This window comes from Clarias gariepinus, chromosome 1 (genome assembly GCF_024256425.1).
Source record: "Clarias gariepinus isolate MV-2021 ecotype Netherlands chromosome 1, CGAR_prim_01v2, whole genome shotgun sequence".
Classification (NCBI taxonomy): domain Eukaryota; kingdom Metazoa; phylum Chordata; class Actinopteri; order Siluriformes; family Clariidae; genus Clarias; species Clarias gariepinus.
This window is the reverse complement of record NC_071100.1, coordinates 26,695,867-26,715,586: the sequence shown is the minus strand read 5'-3', so window position 1 is coordinate 26,715,586 and position 19,720 is coordinate 26,695,867.

The following is a 19,720-nucleotide window of genomic DNA, read 5'->3' as shown; positions in this document are numbered from 1 at the left end:
GGTATGAGAATGGCTGATCAAGTCTGATTTATAAAGCTAAGCAGGCTTGGCCCTGGTTAGTGCTTGGATGGGAGACTCCCTGGTTCTATAAGCTTTTCAGTTTTATTCCTCATATAGTTTTTTTTTTTTTTTTCAGTTACATTCCTCATATAGTTTTTTTATTTTTTAATCTTTTATTTATTAAATAATAAATAAAATCATTTTAATTGGTCAAATAGGCCTTCGTTCAACCCAGTTTTCACTTCCAGACATACTGGTATGAGAATGGCTGATCAAGTCTGATTTATAAAGCTAAGCAGGCTTGACCCTGGTCAGTGCTTGGATGGGAGACTTCCTGGTTCTATAAGCTTTTCAGTTTTATTCCTCATATAGTTTTTTTTTTTTTTTCAGTTTCATTCCTCATATAGTTTTTTATTTTTTAATTCTTTTTTTATTAAATAAAAAAAAAAAATCATTTTAATTGGTCAAATAGGCCTTCGTTCAACCCAGTTTTCACTTCCAGACGTACTGGTATGAGAATGCCTGATCAAGTCTGATTTATAAAGCTAAGCAGGCTTGGCTCTGGTCAGTGCTTGGATGGGAGACTTCCTGGTTCTATAAACTTTTCAGTTTTATTCCTCATATAGTTTTTTTTATTTTTTAATCTTTTATTTATTAAATAATAAATAAAATCATTTTAATTGGTCAAATAGGCCTTCGTTCAACCCAGTTTTCACTTCCAGACATACTGGTATGAGAATGTCTGATCAAGTCTGATTTATAAAGCTAAGCAGGCTTGGCCCTGGTTAGTGCTTGGATGGGAGACTCCCTGGTTCTATAAGCTTTTTAGTTTTATTCCTCATATAGTTTTTTTTTTATTATTCTTTTATTTATTAAATAATTAAAAAAATCATTTTAATTGGTCAAATAGGCCTTCGTTCAACCCAATTTCCACTTCCAGACATACTGGTATGAGAATGGCTGATCAAGTCTGATTTATAAAGCTAAGCAGGCTTGACCCTGGTCAGTGCTTGGATGGGAGACTTCCTGGTCTGGTTCTATAAGCTTTTCAGTTTTATTCCTCATATAGTTTTTTTTTTTTTTTCAGTTTCATTCCTCATATAGTTTTTTATTTTTTAATTCTTTTTTTATTAAATAATAAAAAAAAATCATTTTAATTGGTCAAATAGGCCTTCGTTCAACCCAGTTTTCACTTCCAGACATACTGGTACGAGAATGGCTGATCAAGTCTGATTTATAAAGCTAAGCAGGCTTGGCCCTGGTTAGTGCTTGGATGGGAGACTCCCTGGTTCTATAAGCTTTTCAGTTTTATTCCTCATATAGTTTTTTTTTTTTATTATTCTTTTATTTATTAAATAATAAAAAAAATCATTTTAATTGGTCAAATAGGCCTTCGTTCAACCCAGTTTCCACTTCCAGACATACTGGTATGAGAATGGCTGATCAAGTCTGATTTATAAAGCTAAGCAGGCTTGGCCCTGGTCAGTGCTTGGATGGGAGAGTCCCTGGTTCTATAAACTTTTCAGTTTTATTCCTCATATAGTTTTTTTATTTTTTAATCTTTTATTTATTAAATAATAAAAAAAATCATTTTAATTGGTCAAATAGGCCTTCGTTCAACCCAGTTTTCACTTCCAGACATACTGGTATGAGAATGGCTGATCAAGTCTGATTTATAAAGCTAAGCAGGCTTGGCCCTGGTTAGTGCTTGGATGGGAGACTCCCTGGTTCTATAAACTTTTCAGTTTTATTCCTCATATAGTTTTTTTATTTTTTAATCTTTTATTTATTAAATAATAAATAAAATCATTTTAATTGGTCAAATAGGCCTTCGTTCAACCCAGTTTTCACTTCCAGACATACTGGTATGAGAATGGCTGATCAAGTCTGATTTATAAAGCTAAGCAGGCTTGGCCCTGGTCAGTGCTTGGATGGGAGACTCCCTGGTTCTATAAGCTTTTCAGTTTTATTCCTCATATAGTTTTTTTTTTTTTTTTTTTTTTTTTTTTTTTTTTTTTTAAATTTAAAAATAATAATAAAAAACATCATTTTATTGGCCAAATAGGCCTTCGTTCCACCCAGTTTTTACTTCCAGACATACTGGTATGAGAATGGCTGATCAAGTCTGATTTATAAAGCTAAGCAGGCTTGGCCCTGGTCAGTGCTTGGATGGGAGACTCCCTGGTTCTATAAACTTTTCAGTTTTATTCCTCATATAGTTTTTTTATTTTTTTAATCTTTTATTTATTAAATAATAAATAAAATCATTTTAATTGGTCAAATAGGCCTTCGTTCAACCCAGTTTTCACTTCCAGACATACTGGTATGAGAATGGCTGATCAAGTCTGATTTATAAAGCTAAGTAGGCTTGGCCCTGGTTAGTGCTTGGATGGGAGACTCCCTGGTTCTATAAGCTTTTCAGTTTTATTCCTCATATAGTTTTTTTTTTTATTATTCTTTTATTTATTAAATAATAAAAAAAATCATTTTAATTGGTCAAATAGGCCTTCGTTCAATCCAGTTTCCACTTCCAGACATACTGGTATGAGAATGGCTGATCAAGTCTGATTTAAAAAGCTAAGCAGGCTTGGCCCTGGTCAGTGCTTGGATGGGAGACTCCCTGGTTCTATAAGCTTTTCAGTTTTATTCCTCATATAGTTTTTTTTTTTTTTTTCAGTTTCATTCCTCATATAGTTTTTTATTTTTTTATTCTTTTTTTATTAAATAATAAAAACAAATCATTTTAATTGGTCAAATAGGCCTTCGTTCCACCCAGTTTTTACTTCCAGACATACTGGTATGAGAATGGCTGATCAAGTCTGATTTATAAAGCTAAGCAGGCTTGGCCCTGGTCAGTGCTTGGATGGGAGACTCCCTGGTTCTATAAACTTTTCAGTTTTATTCCTCATATAGTTTTTTTATTTTTTTAATCTTTTATTTATTAAATAATAAATAAAATCATTTTAATTGGTCAAATAGGCCTTCGTTCAACCCAGTTTTCACTTCCAGACATACTGGTATGAGAATGGCTGATCAAGTCTGATTTATAAAGCTAAGTAGGCTTGGCCCTGGTTAGTGCTTGGATGGGAGACTCCCTGGTTCTATAAGCTTTTCAGTTTTATTCCTCATATAGTTTTTTTTTTTATTATTCTTTTATTTATTAAATAATAAAAAAAATCATTTTAATTGGTCAAATAGGCCTTCGTTCAATCCAGTTTCCACTTCCAGACATACTGGTATGAGAATGGCTGATCAAGTCTGATTTAAAAAGCTAAGCAGGCTTGGCCCTGGTCAGTGCTTGGATGGGAGACTCCCTGGTTCTATAAGCTTTTCAGTTTTATTCCTCATATAGTTTTTTTTTTTTTTTTCAGTTTCATTCCTCATATAGTTTTTTATTTTTTTATTCTTTTTTTATTAAATAATAAAAACAAATCATTTTAATTGGTCAAATAGGCCTTCGTTCAACCCAGTTTTCACTTCCAGACGTACTGGTATGAGAATGCCTGATCAAGTCTGATTTATAAAGCTAAGCAGGCTTGGCCCTGGTCAGTGCTTGGATGGGAGACTCCCTGGTTCTATAAACTTTTCAGTTTTATTCCTCATATAGTTTTTTTATTTTTTAATCTTTTATTTATTAAATAATAAATAAAATCATTTTAATTGGTCAAATAGGCCTTCGTTCAACCCAGTTTTCACTTCCAGACATACTGGTATGAGAATGGCTGATCAAGTCTGATTTATAAAGCTAAGCAGGCTTGGCCCTGGTTAGTGCTTGGATGGGAGACTCCCTGGTTCTATAAGCTTTTCAGTTTTATTCCTCATATAGTTTTTTTTTATTATTCTTTTATTTATTAAATAATAAAAAAAATCATTTTAATTGGTCAAATAGGCCTTCGTTCAACCCAGTTTCCACTTCGAGACATACTGGTATGAGAATGGCTGATCAAGTCTGATTTATAAAGCTAAGCAGGCTTGGCCCTGGTCAATGCTTGGATGGGAGACTCCCTGGTTCTATAAGCTTTTCAGTTTTATTCCTCATATAGTTTTTTTTTTTTATTATTCTTTTATTTATTAAATAATAAAAAAAATCATTTTAATTGGTCAAATAGGCCTTCGTTCAACCCAGTTTCCACTTCCAGACATACTGGTATGAGAATGGCTGATCAAGTCTGATTTATAAAGCTAAGCAGGCTTGGCCCTGGTCAGTGCTTGGATGGGAGAGTCCCTGGTTCTATAAACTTTTCAGTTTTATTCCTCATATAGTTTTTTTATTTTTTAATCTTTTATTTATTAAATAATAAAAAAAATCATTTTAATTGGTCAAATAGGCCTTCGTTCAACCCAGTTTTCACTTCCAGACATACTGGTATGAGAATGGCTGATCAAGTCTGATTTATAAAGCTAAGCAGGCTTGGCCCTGGTTAGTGCTTGGATGGGAGACTCCCTGGTTCTATAAACTTTTCAGTTTTATTCCTCATATAGTTTTTTTATTTTTTAATCTTTTATTTATTAAATAATAAATAAAATCATTTTAATTGGTCAAATAGGCCTTCGTTCAACCCAGTTTTCACTTCCAGACATACTGGTATGAGAATGGCTGATCAAGTCTGATTTATAAAGCTAAGCAGGCTTGGCCCTGGTCAGTGCTTGGATGGGAGACTCCCTGGTTCTATAAGCTTTTCAGTTTTATTCCTCATATAGTTTTTTTTTTTATTATTCTTTTATTTATTAAATAATAAAAAAAATCATTTTAATTGGTCAAATAGGCCTTCGTTCAATCCAGTTTCCACTTCCAGACATACTGGTATGAGAATGGCTGATCAAGTCTGATTTAAAAAGCTAAGCAGGCTTGGCCCTGGTCAGTGCTTGGATGGGAGACTCCCTGGTTCTATAAGCTTTTCAGTTTTATTCCTCATATAGTTTTTTTTTTTTTTTTCAGTTTCATTCCTCATATAGTTTTTTATTTTTTTATTCTTTTTTTATTAAATAATAAAAACAAATCATTTTAATTGGTCAAATAGGCCTTCGTTCAACCCAGTTTTCACTTCCAGACGTACTGGTATGAGAATGCCTGATCAAGTCTGATTTATAAAGCTAAGCAGGCTTGGCCCTGGTCAGTGCTTGGATGGGAGACTCCCTGGTTCTATAAACTTTTCAGTTTTATTCCTCATATAGTTTTTTTATTTTTTAATCTTTTATTTATTAAATAATAAATAAAATCATTTTAATTGGTCAAATAGGCCTTCGTTCAACCCAGTTTTCACTTCCAGACATACTGGTATGAGAATGGCTGATCAAGTCTGATTTATAAAGCTAAGCAGGCTTGGCCCTGGTTAGTGCTTGGATGGGAGACTCCCTGGTTCTATAAGCTTTTCAGTTTTATTCCTCATATAGTTTTTTTTTATTATTCTTTTATTTATTAAATAATAAAAAAAATCATTTTAATTGGTCAAATAGGCCTTCGTTCAACCCAGTTTCCACTTCGAGACATACTGGTATGAGAATGGCTGATCAAGTCTGATTTATAAAGCTAAGCAGGCTTGGCCCTGGTCAATGCTTGGATGGGAGACTCCCTGGTTCTATAAGCTTTTCAGTTTTATTCCTCATATAGTTTTTTTTTTTTTTTCAGTTTCATTCCTCATATAATTTTTTATTTTTTTATTCTTTTTTTATTAAATAATAAAAACAAATCATTTTAATTGGTCAAATAGGCCTTCGTTCAACCCAGTTTTCACTTCCAGACGTACTGGTATGAGAATGCCTGATCAAGTCTGATTTATAAAGCTAAGCAGGCTTGGCCCTGGTCAGTGCTTGGATGGGAGACTCCCTGGTTCTATAAACTTTTAAGTTTTATTCCTCATATAGTTTTTTTATTTTTTAATCTTTTATTTATTAAATAATAAATAAAATCATTTTAATTGGTCAAATAGGCCTTCGTTCAACCCAGTTTTCACTTCCAGACATACTGGTATGAGAATGGCTGATTAAGTCTGATTTATAAAGCTAAGCAGGCTTGGCCCTGGTCAGTGCTTGGATGGGAGACTCCCTGGTTCTATAAACTTTTCAGTTTTATTACTCATATAGTTTTTTTATTTTTTAATCTTTTATTTATTAAATAATAAAAAAAATCATTTTAATTGGTCAAATAGGCCTTCGTTCAACCCAGTTTTCACTTCCAGACATACTGGTATGAGAATGGCTGATCAAGTCTGATTTATAAAGCTAAGCAGGCTTGGCCCTGGTTAGTGCTTGGATGGGAGACTCCCTGGTTCTATAAACTTTTCAGTTTTATTCCTCATATAGTTTTTTTATTTTTTAATCTTTTATTTATTAAATAATAAATAAAATCATTTTAATTGGTCAAATAGGCCTTCGTTCAACCCAGTTTTCACTTCCAGACATACTGGTATGAGAATGGCTGATCAAGTCTGATTTATAAAGCTAAGCAGGCTTGGCCCTGGTCAGTGCTTGGATGGGAGACTCCCTGGTTCTATAAGCTTTTCAGTTTTATTCCTCATATAGTTTTTTTTTTTTTTTTAAATTAAAAATAATAATAAAAAACATCATTTTATTGGCCAAATAGGCCTTCGTTCCACCCAGTTTTTACTTCCAGACATACTGGTATGAGAATGGCTGATCAAGTCTGATTTATAAAGCTAAGCAGGCTTGGCCCTGGTCAGTGCTTGGATGGGAGACTCCCTGGTTCTATAAACTTTTCAGTTTTATTCCTCATATAGTATTTTTATTTTTTTAATCTTTTATTTATTAAATAATAAATAAAATCATTTTAATTGGTCAAATAGGCCTTCGTTCAACCCAGTTTTCACTTCCAGACATACTGGTATGAGAATGGCTGATCAAGTCTGATTTATAAAGCTAAGTAGGCTTGGCCCTGGTTAGTGCTTGGATGGGAGACTCCCTGGTTCTATAAGCTTTTCAGTTTTATTCCTCATATAGTTTTTTTTTTTTATTATTCTTTTATTTATTAAATAATAAAAAAAATCATTTTAATTGGTCAAATAGGCCTTCGTTCAATCCAGTTTCCACTTCCAGACATACTGGTATGAGAATGGCTGATCAAGTCTGATTTAAAAAGCTAAGCAGGCTTGGCCCTGGTCAGTGCTTGGATGGGAGACTCCCTGGTTCTATAAGCTTTTCAGTTTTATTCCTCATATAGTTTTTTTTTTTTTTTTCAGTTTCATTCCTCATATAGTTTTTTATTTTTTTATTCTTTTTTTATTAAATAATAAAAACAAATCATTTTAATTGGTCAAATAGGCCTTCGTTCAACCCAGTTTTCACTTCCAGACGTACTGGTATGAGAATGCCTGATCAAGTCTGATTTATAAAGCTAAGCAGGCTTGGCCCTGGTCAGTGCTTGGATGGGAGACTCCCTGGTTCTATAAACTTTTCAGTTTTATTCCTCATATAGTTTTTTTATTTTTTAATCTTTTATTTATTAAATAATAAATAAAATCATTTTAATTGGTCAAATAGGCCTTCGTTCAACCCAGTTTTCACTTCCAGACGTACTGGTATGAGAATGGCTGATCAAGTCTGATTTATAAAGCTAAGCAGGCTTGGCCCTGGTTAGTGCTTGGATGGGAGACTCCCTGGTTCTATAAGCTTTTCAGTTTTATTCCTCATATAGTTTTTTTTTTTTTTCAGTTTCATTCCTCATATAGTTTTTTATTTTTTAATTCTTTTTTTATTAAATAATAAAAAAAAATCATTTTAATTGGTCAAATAGGCCTTCGTTCAACCCAGTTTTCACTTCCAGACGTACTGGTATGAGAATTCCTGATCAAGTCTGATTTATAAAGCTAAGCAGGCTTGGCCCTGGTCAGTGCTTGGATGGGAGACTCCCTGGTTCTATAAACTTTTCAGTTTTATTCCTCATATAGTTTTTTTATTTTTTAATCTTTTATTTATTAAATAATAAATAAAATCATTTTAATTGGTCAAATAGGCCTTCGTTCAACCCAGTTTTCACTTCCAGACATACTGGTATGAGAATGGCTGATCAAGTCTGATTTATAAAGCTAAGCAGGCTTGGCCCTGGTTAGTGCTTGGATGGGAGACTCCATGGTTCTATAAGCTTTTCAGTTTTATTCCTCATATAGTTTTTTTTTTATTATTCTTTTATTTATTAAATAATAAAAAAAATCATTTTAATTGGTCAAATAGGCCTTCGTTCAACCCAGATTCCACTTCCAGACATGCTGGTATGAGAATGGCTGATCAAGTCTGATTTATAAAGCTAAGCAGGCTTGGCCCTGGTCAGTGCTTGGATGGGAGACTTCCTGGTTATATAAGCTTTTCAGTTTTATTCCTCATATAGTTTTTTTTTTTTTTCAGTTTCATTCCTCATATAGTTTTTTACTTTTTAATTCTTTTTTTATTAAATAATAAAAAAAAATCATTTTAATTGGTCAAATAGGCCTTCGTTCAACCCAGTTTTCACTTCCAGACGTACTGGTATGAGAATGCCTGATCAAGTCTGATTTATAGAGCTAAGCAGGCTTGGCCCTGGTCAGTGCTTCGATGGGAGACTCCCTGGTTCTATAAACTTTTCAGTTTTATTCCTCATATAGTTTTTTTTTTTTCAGTTTCATTCCTCATATAGTTTTTTATTTTTTTATTCTTTTTTTATTAAATAATAAAAAAAATCATTTTAATTGGTCAAATAGGCCTTCGTTCAACCCAGTTTTCACTTCCAGACATACTGGTATGAGAATGGCTGATCAAGTCTGATTTATAAAGCTAAGCAGGCTTGGCCCTGGTTAGTGCTTGGATGGGAGACTCCCTGGTTCTATAAACTTTTCAGTTTTATTCCTCATATAGTTTTTTTATTTTTTAATCTTTTATTTATTAAATAATAAATAAAATCATTTTAATTGGTCAAATAGGCCTTCGTTCAACCCAGTTTTCACTTCCAGACATACTGGTATGAGAATGGCTGATCAAGTCTGATTTATAAAGCTAAGCAGGCTTGGCCCTGGTTAGTGCTTGGATGGGAGACTCCCTGGTTCTATAAGCTTTTCAGTTTTATTCCTCATATAGTTTTTTTTTTTTTTAAATAATAAAAAAAATCATTTTATTGGCCAGATAGGCCTTCGTTCCACCCAGTTTTTACTTCCAGACATACTGGTATGAGAATGGCTGATCAAGTCTGATTTATAAAGCTAAGCAGGCTTGGCCCTGGTCAGTGCTAGGATGGGAGACTCCCTGGTTCTATAAGCTTTTCAGTTTTATTCCTCATATAGTTTTTTTTTTTTTTTCAGTTTCATTCCTCATATAGTTTTTTATTTTTTTATTCTTTTTTTATTAAATAATAAAAAAAATCATTTTAATTGGTCAAATAGGCCTTCGTTCAACCCAGTTTTCACTTCCAGACATACTGTTATGAGAATGGCTGATCAAGTCTGATTTATAAAGCTAAGCAGGCTTGGCCCTGGTTAGTGCTTGGATGGGAGACTCCCTGGTTCTATAAACTTTTCAGTTTTATTCCTCATATAGTTTTTTTTTTTTATTATTCTTTTATTTATTAAATAATAAAAAAAATCATTTTAATTGGTCAAATAGGCCTTCGTTCAACCCAGTTTCCACTTCCAGACATACTGGTATGAGAATGGCTGATCAAGTCTGATTTATAAAGCTAAGCAGGCTTGGCCCTGGTCAGTGCTTGGATGGCAGACTCCCTGGTTCTATAAACTTTTCAGTTTTATTCCTCATATATATTTTTTTTTTTTTTTTTTTTTTTTAAAATAATAATAAAAAACATCATTTTATTGGCCAAATAGGCCTTCGTTCCACCCAGTTTTTACTTCCAGACATACTGGTATGAGAATGGCTGATCAAGTCTGATTTATAAAGCTAAGCAGGCTTGGCCCTGGTCAATGCTTGGATGGGAGACTCCCTGTTTCTATAAGCTTTTCAGTTTTATTCCTCATATAGTTTTTTTTTTTTTTTTCAGTTTCATTCCTCATATAGTTTTTTATTTTTTTATTCTTTTTTTATTAAATAATAAAAAAAATCATTTTAATTGGTCAAATAGGCCTTCGTTCAACCCAGTTTTCACTTCCAGACATACTGGTATGAGAATGGCTGATCAAGTCTGATTTATAAAGCTAAGCAGGCTTGGCCCTGGTTAGTGCTTGGATGGGAGACTCCCTGGTTCTATAAGCTTTTCAGTTTTATTCCTCATATAGTTTTTTTTTTTTTTAAATAATAAAAAAAATCATTTTATTGGCCAGATAGGCCTTCGTTCCACCCAGTTTTTACTTCCAGACATACTGGTATGAGAATGGCTGATCAAGTCTGATTTATAAAGCTAAGCAGGCTTGGCCCTGGTCAGTGCTTGGATGGGAGACTCCCTGGTTCTATAAGCTTTTCAGTTTTATTCCTCATATAGTTTTTTTTTTTTTTTCAGTTTCATTCCTCATATAGTTTTTTATTTTTTAATTCTTTTTTTATTAAATAATAAAAAAAATCATTTTAATTGGTCAAATAGGCCTTCGTTCAACCCAGTTTTCACTTCCAGACATACTGGTATGAGAATGGCTGATCAAGTCTGATTTATAAAGCTAAGCAGGCTTGGCCCTGGTTAGTGCTTGGATGGGAGACTCCCTGGTTCTATAAACTTTTCAGTTTTATTCCTCATATAGTTTTTTTTTTTTATTATTCTTTTATTTATTAAATAATAAAAAAAATCATTTTAATTGGTCAAATAGGCCTTCGTTCAACCCAGTTTCCACTTCCAGACATACTGGTATGAGAATGGCTGATCAAGTCTGATTTATAAAGCTAAGCAGGCTTGGCCCTGGTCAGTGCTTGGATGGGAGACTCCCTGGTTCTATAAACTTTTCAGTTTTATTCCTCATATAGTTTTTTTTTTTTTTTTCAGTTTCATTCCTCATATAGTTTTTTATTTTTTTATTCTTTTTTTATTAAATAATAAAAAAAATCATTTTAATTGGTCAAATAGGCCTTCGTTCAACCCAGTTTTCACTTCCAGACGTACTGGTATGAGAATGCCTGATCAAGTCTGATTTATAAAGCTAAGCAGGCTTGGCTCTGGTCAGTGCTTGGATGGGAGACTCCCTGGTTCTATAACCTTTTTTGTTTTATTCCTCATATAGTTTTTTTATTTTTTAATCTTTAATTTATTAAATAATAAAAAAAATCATTTTAATTGGTCAAATAGGCCTTCGTTCAACCCAGTTTTCACTTCCAGACATACTGGTATGAGAATGGCTGATCAAGTCTGATTTATAAAGCTAAGCAGGCTTGGCCCTGGTCAGTGCTTGGATGGGAGACTCCCTGGTTCTATAAGCTTTTCAGTTTTATTCCTCATATAGTTTTTTTTTTTTTTAAATAATAAAAAAAATCATTTTATTGGCCAAATAGGCCTTCGTTCCACCCAGATTTTACTTCCAGACATACTGGTATGAGAATGGCTGATCAAGTCTGATTTATAAAGCTAAGCAGGCTTGGCCCTGGTCAGTGCTTGGATGGGAGACTCCCTGGTTCTATAAACTTTTCAGTTTTATTCCTCATATAGTTTTTTTTTTTTTTTTTTTTTTTTTTTTTTTTTTTTTAAAATAATAATAAAAAACATCATTTTATTGGCCAAATAGGCCTTCGTTCCACCCAGTTTTTACTTCCAGACATACTGGTATGAGAATGGCTGATCAAGTCTGATTTATAAAGCTAAGCAGGCTTGGCCCTGGTCAATGCTTTGATGGGAGACTCCCTGGTTCTATAAGCTTTTCAGTTTTATTCCTCATATAGTTTTTTTTTTTTTCAGTTTCATTCCTCATATAGTTTTTATTTTTTTATTCTTTTTTTATTAAATAATAAAAAAAATCATTTTAATTGGTCAAATAGGCCTTCGTTCAACCCAGTTTTCACTTCCAGACGTACTGGTATGAGTATGCCTGATCAAGTCTGATTTATAAAGCTAAGCAGGCTTGGCTCTGGTCAGTGCTTGGATGGGAGACTTCCTGGTTATATAAACTTTTCAGTTTTATTCCTCATATAGTTTTTTTTATTTTTTAATCTTTTATTTATTAAATAATAAATAAAATCATTTTAATTGGTCAAATAGGCCTTCGTTCAACCCAGTTTTCACTTCCAGACATACTGGTATGAGAATGGCTGATCAAGTCTGATTTATAAAGCTAAGCAGGCTTGGCCCTGGTTAGTGCTTGGATGGGAGACTCCCTGGTTCTATAAGCTTTTTAGTTTTATTCCTCATATAGTTTTTTTTTTATTATTCTTTTATTTATTAAATAATTAAAAAAATCATTTTAATTGGTCAAATAGGCCTTCGTTCAACCCAATTTCCACTTCCAGACATACTGGTATGAGAATGGCTGATCAAGTCTGATTTATAAAGCTAAGCAGGCTTGGCCCTGGTCAATGCTTTGATGGGAGACTCCCTGGTTCTATAAGCTTTTCAGTTTTATTCCTCATATATATTTTTTTTTTTTCAGTTTCATTCCTCATATAGTTTTTATTTTTTTATTCTTTTTTTATTAAATAATAAAAAAAATCATTTTAATTGGTCAAATAGGCCTTCGTTCAACCCAGTTTTCACTTCCAGACGTACTGGTATGAGAATGCCTGATCAAGTCTGATTTATAAAGCTAAGCAGGCTTGGCTCTGGTCAGTGCTTGGATGGGAGACTTCCTGGTTATATAAACTTTTCAGTTTTATTCCTCATATAGTTTTTTTTATTTTTTAATCTTTTATTTATTAAATAATAAATAAAATCATTTTAATTGGTCAAATAGGCCTTCGTTCAACCCAGTTTTCACTTCCAGACATACTGGTATGAGAATGGCTGATCAAGTCTGATTTATAAAGCTAAGCAGGCTTGGCCCTGGTCAATGCTTGGATGGGAGACTCCCTGTTTCTATAAGCTTTTCAGTTTTATTCCTCATATAGTTTTTTTTTTTTTTTTCAGGTTCATTCCTCATATAGTTTTTTATTTTTTTATTCTTTTTTTATTAAATAATAAAAAAAATCATTTTAATTGGTCAAATAGGCCTTCGTTCAACCCAGTTTTCACTTCCAGACGTACTGGTATGAGAATGCCTGATCAAGTCTGATTTATAAAGCTAAGCAGGCTTGGCTCTGGTCAGTGCTTGGATGGGAGACTCCCTGGTTCTATAACCTTTTTTGTTTTATTCCTCATATAGTTTTTTTATTTTTTAATCTTTAATTTATTAAATAATAAAAAAAATCATTTTAATTGGTCAAATAGGCCTTCGTTCAACCCAGTTTTCACTTCCAGACATACTGGTATGAGAATGGCTGATCAAGTCTGATTTATAAAGCTAAGCAGGCTTGGCCCTGGTCAATGCTTGGATGGGAGACTCCCTGTTTCTATAAGCTTTTCAGTTTTATTCCTCATATAGTTTTTTTTTTTTTTTTCAGTTTCATTCCTCATATAGTTTTTTATTTTTTTATTCTTTTTTTATTAAATAATAAAAAAAATCATTTTAATTGGTCAAATAGGCCTTCGTTCAACCCAGTTTTCACTTCCAGACATACTGGTATGAGAATGGCTGATCAAGTCTGATTTATAAAGCTAAGCAGGCTTGGCCCTGGTTAGTGCTTGGATGGGAGACTCCCTGGTTCTATAAGCTTTTCAGTTTTATTCCTCATATAGTTTTTTTTTTTTTTAAATAATAAAAAAAATCATTTTATTGGCCAGATAGGCCTTCGTTCCACCCAGTTTTTACTTCCAGACATACTGGTATGAGAATGGCTGATCAAGTCTGATTTATAAAGCTAAGCAGGCTTGGCCCTGGTCAGTGCTTGGATGGGAGACTCCCTGGTTCTATAAGCTTTTCAGTTTTATTCCTCATATAGTTTTTTTTTTTTTTTCAGTTTCATTCCTCATATAGTTTTTTATTTTTTAATTCTTTTTTTATTAAATAATAAAAAAAATCATTTTAATTGGTCAAATAGGCCTTCGTTCAACCCAGTTTTCACTTCCAGACATACTGGTATGAGAATGGCTGATCAAGTCTGATTTATAAAGCTAAGCAGGCTTGGCCCTGGTTAGTGCTTGGATGGGAGACTCCCTGGTTCTATAAACTTTTCAGTTTTATTCCTCATATAGTTTTTTTTTTTTATTATTCTTTTATTTATTAAATAATAAAAAAAATCATTTTAATTGGTCAAATAGGCCTTCGTTCAACCCAGTTTCCACTTCCAGACATACTGGTATGAGAATGGCTGATCAAGTCTGATTTATAAAGCTAAGCAGGCTTGGCCCTGGTCAGTGCTTGGATGGGAGACTCCCTGGTTCTATAAACTTTTCAGTTTTATTCCTCATATAGTTTTTTTTTTTTTTTTCAGTTTCATTCCTCATATAGTTTTTTATTTTTTTATTCTTTTTTTATTAAATAATAAAAAAAATCATTTTAATTGGTCAAATAGGCCTTCGTTCAACCCAGTTTTCACTTCCAGACGTACTGGTATGAGAATGCCTGATCAAGTCTGATTTATAAAGCTAAGCAGGCTTGGCTCTGGTCAGTGCTTGGATGGGAGACTCCCTGGTTCTATAACCTTTTTTGTTTTATTCCTCATATAGTTTTTTTATTTTTTAATCTTTAATTTATTAAATAATAAAAAAAATCATTTTAATTGGTCAAATAGGCCTTCGTTCAACCCAGTTTTCACTTCCAGACATACTGGTATGAGAATGGCTGATCAAGTCTGATTTATAAAGCTAAGCAGGCTTGGCCCTGGTCAGTGCTTGGATGGGAGACTCCCTGGTTCTATAAGCTTTTCAGTTTTATTCCTCATATAGTTTTTTTTTTTTTTAAATAATAAAAAAAATCATTTTATTGGCCAAATAGGCCTTCGTTCCACCCAGATTTTACTTCCAGACATACTGGTATGAGAATGGCTGATCAAGTCTGATTTATAAAGCTAAGCAGGCTTGGCCCTGGTCAGTGCTTGGATGGGAGACTCCCTGGTTCTATAAACTTTTCAGTTTTATTCCTCATATAGTTTTTTTTTTTTTTTTTTTTTTTTTTTTTTTTTTTTTTTTTTTTTTAAAATAATAATAAAAAACATCATTTTATTGGCCAAATAGGCCTTCGTTCCACCCAGTTTTTACTTCCAGACATACTGGTATGAGAATGGCTGATCAAGTCTGATTTATAAAGCTAAGCAGGCTTGGCCCTGGTCAATGCTTTGATGGGAGACTCCCTGGTTCTATAAGCTTTTCAGTTTTATTCCTCATATAGTTTTTTTTTTTTTCAGTTTCATTCCTCATATAGTTTTTATTTTTTTATTCTTTTTTTATTAAATAATAAAAAAAATCATTTTAATTGGTCAAATAGGCCTTCGTTCAACCCAGTTTTCACTTCCAGACGTACTGGTATGAGTATGCCTGATCAAGTCTGATTTATAAAGCTAAGCAGGCTTGGCTCTGGTCAGTGCTTGGATGGGAGACTTCCTGGTTATATAAACTTTTCAGTTTTATTCCTCATATAGTTTTTTTTATTTTTTAATCTTTTATTTATTAAATAATAAATAAAATCATTTTAATTGGTCAAATAGGCCTTCGTTCAACCCAGTTTTCACTTCCAGACATACTGGTATGAGAATGGCTGATCAAGTCTGATTTATAAAGCTAAGCAGGCTTGGCCCTGGTTAGTGCTTGGATGGGAGACTCCCTGGTTCTATAAGCTTTTTAGTTTTATTCCTCATATAGTTTTTTTTTTATTATTCTTTTATTTATTAAATAATTAAAAAAATCATTTTAATTGGTCAAATAGGCCTTCGTTCAACCCAATTTCCACTTCCAGACATACTGGTATGAGAATGGCTGATCAAGTCTGATTTATAAAGCTAAGCAGGCTTGGCCCTGGTCAATGCTTTGATGGGAGACTCCCTGGTTCTATAAGCTTTTCAGTTTTATTCCTCATATATATTTTTTTTTTTCAGTTTCATTCCTCATATAGTTTTTATTTTTTTATTCTTTTTTTATTAAATAATAAAAAAAATCATTTTAATTGGTCAAATAGGCCTTCGTTCAACCCAGTTTTCACTTCCAGACGTACTGGTATGAGAATGCCTGATCAAGTCTGATTTATAAAGCTAAGCAGGCTTGGCTCTGGTCAGTGCTTGGATGGGAGACTTCCTGGTTATATAAACTTTTCAGTTTTATTCCTCATATAGTTTTTTTTATTTTTTAATCTTTTATTTATTAAATAATAAATAAAATCATTTTAATTGGTCAAATAGGCCTTCGTTCAACCCAGTTTTCACTTCCAGACATACTGGTATGAGAATGGCTGATCAAGTCTGATTTATAAAGCTAAGCAGGCTTGGCCCTGGTCAATGCTTGGATGGGAGACTCCCTGTTTCTATAAGCTTTTCAGTTTTATTCCTCATATAGTTTTTTTTTTTTTTTTCAGTTTCATTCCTCATATAGTTTTTTATTTTTTTATTCTTTTTTTATTAAATAATAAAAAAAATCATTTTAATTGGTCAAATAGGCCTTCGTTCAACCCAGTTTTCACTTCCAGACGTACTGGTATGAGAATGCCTGATCAAGTCTGATTTATAAAGCTAAGCAGGCTTGGCTCTGGTCAGTGCTTGGATGGGAGACTCCCTGGTTCTATAACCTTTTTTGTTTTATTCCTCATATAGTTTTTTTATTTTTTAATCTTTAATTTATTAAATAATAAAAAAAATCATTTTAATTGGTCAAATAGGCCTTCGTTCAACCCAGTTTTCACTTCCAGACATACTGGTATGAGAATGGCTGATCAAGTCTGATTTATAAAGCTAAGCAGGCTTGGCCCTGGTCAGTGCTTGGATGGGAGACTCCCTGGTTCTATAAGCTTTTCAGTTTTATTCCTCATATAGTTTTTTTTTTTTTTAAATAATAAAAAAAATCATTTTATTGGCCAAATAGGCCTTCGTTCCACCCAGTTTTTACTTCCAGACATACTGGTATGAGAATGGCTGATCAAGTCTGATTTATAAAGCTAAGCAGGCTTGGCCCTGGTCAGTGCTTGGATGGGAGACTCCCTGGTTCTATAAACTTTTCAGTTTTATTCCTCATATAGTTTTTTTTTTTTTTTTTTTTTTTTTTTTTTTTTTTTTTTTTAAATAATAATAAAAAACATCATTTTATTGGCCAAATAGGCCTTCGTTCCACCCAGTTTTTACTTCCAGACATACTGGTATGAGAATGGCTGATCAAGTCTGATTTATAAAGCTAAGCAGGCTTGGCCCTGGTCAATGCTTTGATGGGAGACTCCCTGGTTCTATAAGCTTTTCAGTTTTATTCCTCATATAGTTTTTTTTTTTTTCAGTTTCATTCCTCATATAGTTTTTATTTTTTTATTCTTTTTTTATTAAATAATAAAAAAAATCATTTTAATTGGTCAAATAGGCCTTCGTTCAACCCAGTTTTCACTTCCAGACGTACTGGTATGAGTATGCCTGATCAAGTCTGATTTATAAAGCTAAGCAGGCTTGGCTCTGGTCAGTGCTTGGATGGGAGACTTCCTGGTTATATAAACTTTTCAGTTTTATTCCTCATATAGTTTTTTTTATTTTTTAATCTTTTATTTATTAAATAATAAATAAAATCATTTTAATTGGTCAAATAGGCCTTCGTTCAACCCAGTTTTCACTTCCAGACATACTGGTATGAGAATGGCTGATCAAGTCTGATTTATAAAGCTAAGCAGGCTTGGCCCTGGTTAGTGCTTGGATGGGAGACTCCCTGGTTCTATAAGCTTTTTAGTTTTATTCCTCATATAGTTTTTTTTTTATTATTCTTTTATTTATTAAATAATTAAAAAAATCATTTTAATTGGTCAAATAGGCCTTCGTTCAACCCAATTTCCACTTCCAGACATACTGGTATGAGAATGGCTGATCAAGTCTGATTTATAAAGCTAAGCAGGCTTGGCCCTGGTCAATGCTTTGATGGGAGACTCCCTGGTTCTATAAGCTTTTCAGTTTTATTCCTCATATATTTTTTTTTTTTTTCAGTTTCATTCCTCATATAGTTTTTATTTTTTTATTCTTTTTTTATTAAATAATAAAAAAAATCATTTTAATTGGTCAAATAGGCCTTCGTTCAACCCAGTTTTCACTTCCAGACGTACTGGTATGAGAATGCCTGATCAAGTCTGATTTATAAAGCTAAGCAGGCTTGGCTCTGGTCAGTGCTTGGATGGGAGACTTCCTGGTTATATAAACTTTTCAGTTTTATTCCTCATATAGTTTTTTTTATTTTTTAATCTTTTATTTATTAAATAATAAATAAAATCATTTTAATTGGTCAAATAGGCCTTCGTTCAACCCAGTTTTCACTTCCAGACATACTGGTATGAGAATGGCTGATCAAGTCTGATTTATAAAGCTAAGCAGGCTTGACCCTGGTTAGTGCTTGGATGGGAGTCTCCCTGGTTCTATAAGCTTTTTAGTTTTATTCCTCATATAGTTTTTTTTTTATTATTCTTTTATTTATTAAATAATTAAAAAAATCATTTTAATTGGTCAAATAGGCCTTCGTTCAACCCAATTTCCACTTCCAGACATACTGGTATGAGAATGGCTGATCAAGTCTGATTTATAAAGCTAAGCAGGCTTGACCCTGGTCAGTGCTTGGATGGGAGACTTCCTGGTCTGGTTCTATAAGCTTTTCAGTTTTATTCCTCATATAGTTTTTTTTTTTTTTTTTCAGTTTCATTCCTCATATAGTTTTTTATTTTTTAATTCTTTTTTTATTAAATAATAAAAAAAAATCATTTTAATTGGTCAAATAGGCCTTCGTTCAACCCAGTTTTCACTTCCAGACGTACTGGTATGAGAATGCCTGATCAAGTCTGATTTATAAAGCTAAGCAGGCTTGGCTCTGGTCAGTGCTTGGATGGGAGACTCCCTGGTTCTATAAACATTTCAGTTTTATTCCTCATATAGTTTTTTTATTTTTTAATCTTTTATTTATTAAATAATAAATAAAATCATTTTAATTGGTCAAATAGGCCTTCGTTCACCCCAGTTTTCACTTCCAGACATACTGGTATGAGAATGGCTGATCAAGTCTGATTTATAAAGCTAAGCAGGCTCGGCCCTGGTTAGTGCTTGGATGGGAGACTCCCTGGTTCTATAAGCTTTTCAGTTTTATTCCTCATATAGTTTTTTTCATTATTTTTTTATTTATCAAATAATAAAAAAAATCATTTTAATTGGTCAAATAGGCCTTCGTTCAACCCAATTTCCACTTCCAGACATACTGGTATGAGAATGGCTGATCAAGTCTGATTTATAAAGCTAAGCAGGCTTGACCCTGGTCAGTGCTTGGATGGGAGACTTCCTGGTTCTATAAGCTTTTCAGTTTTATTCCTCATATAGTTTTTTTTTTTTTTTTCAGTTTCATTCCTCATATAGTTTTTTATTTTTTAATTCTTTTTTTATTAAATAAAAAAAAAAAATCATTTTAATTGGTCAAATAGGCCTTCGTTCAACCCAGTTTTCACTTCCAGACGTACTGGTATGAGAATGGCTGATCAAGTCTGATTTATAAAGCTAAGCAGGCTTGGCCCTGGTCAGTGCTTGGATGGGAGACTCCCTGGTTCTATAAACTTTTCAGTTTTATTCCTCATATAGTTTTTTCATTTTTTAATCTTTTATTTATTAAATAATAAAAAAAATCATTTTAATTGGT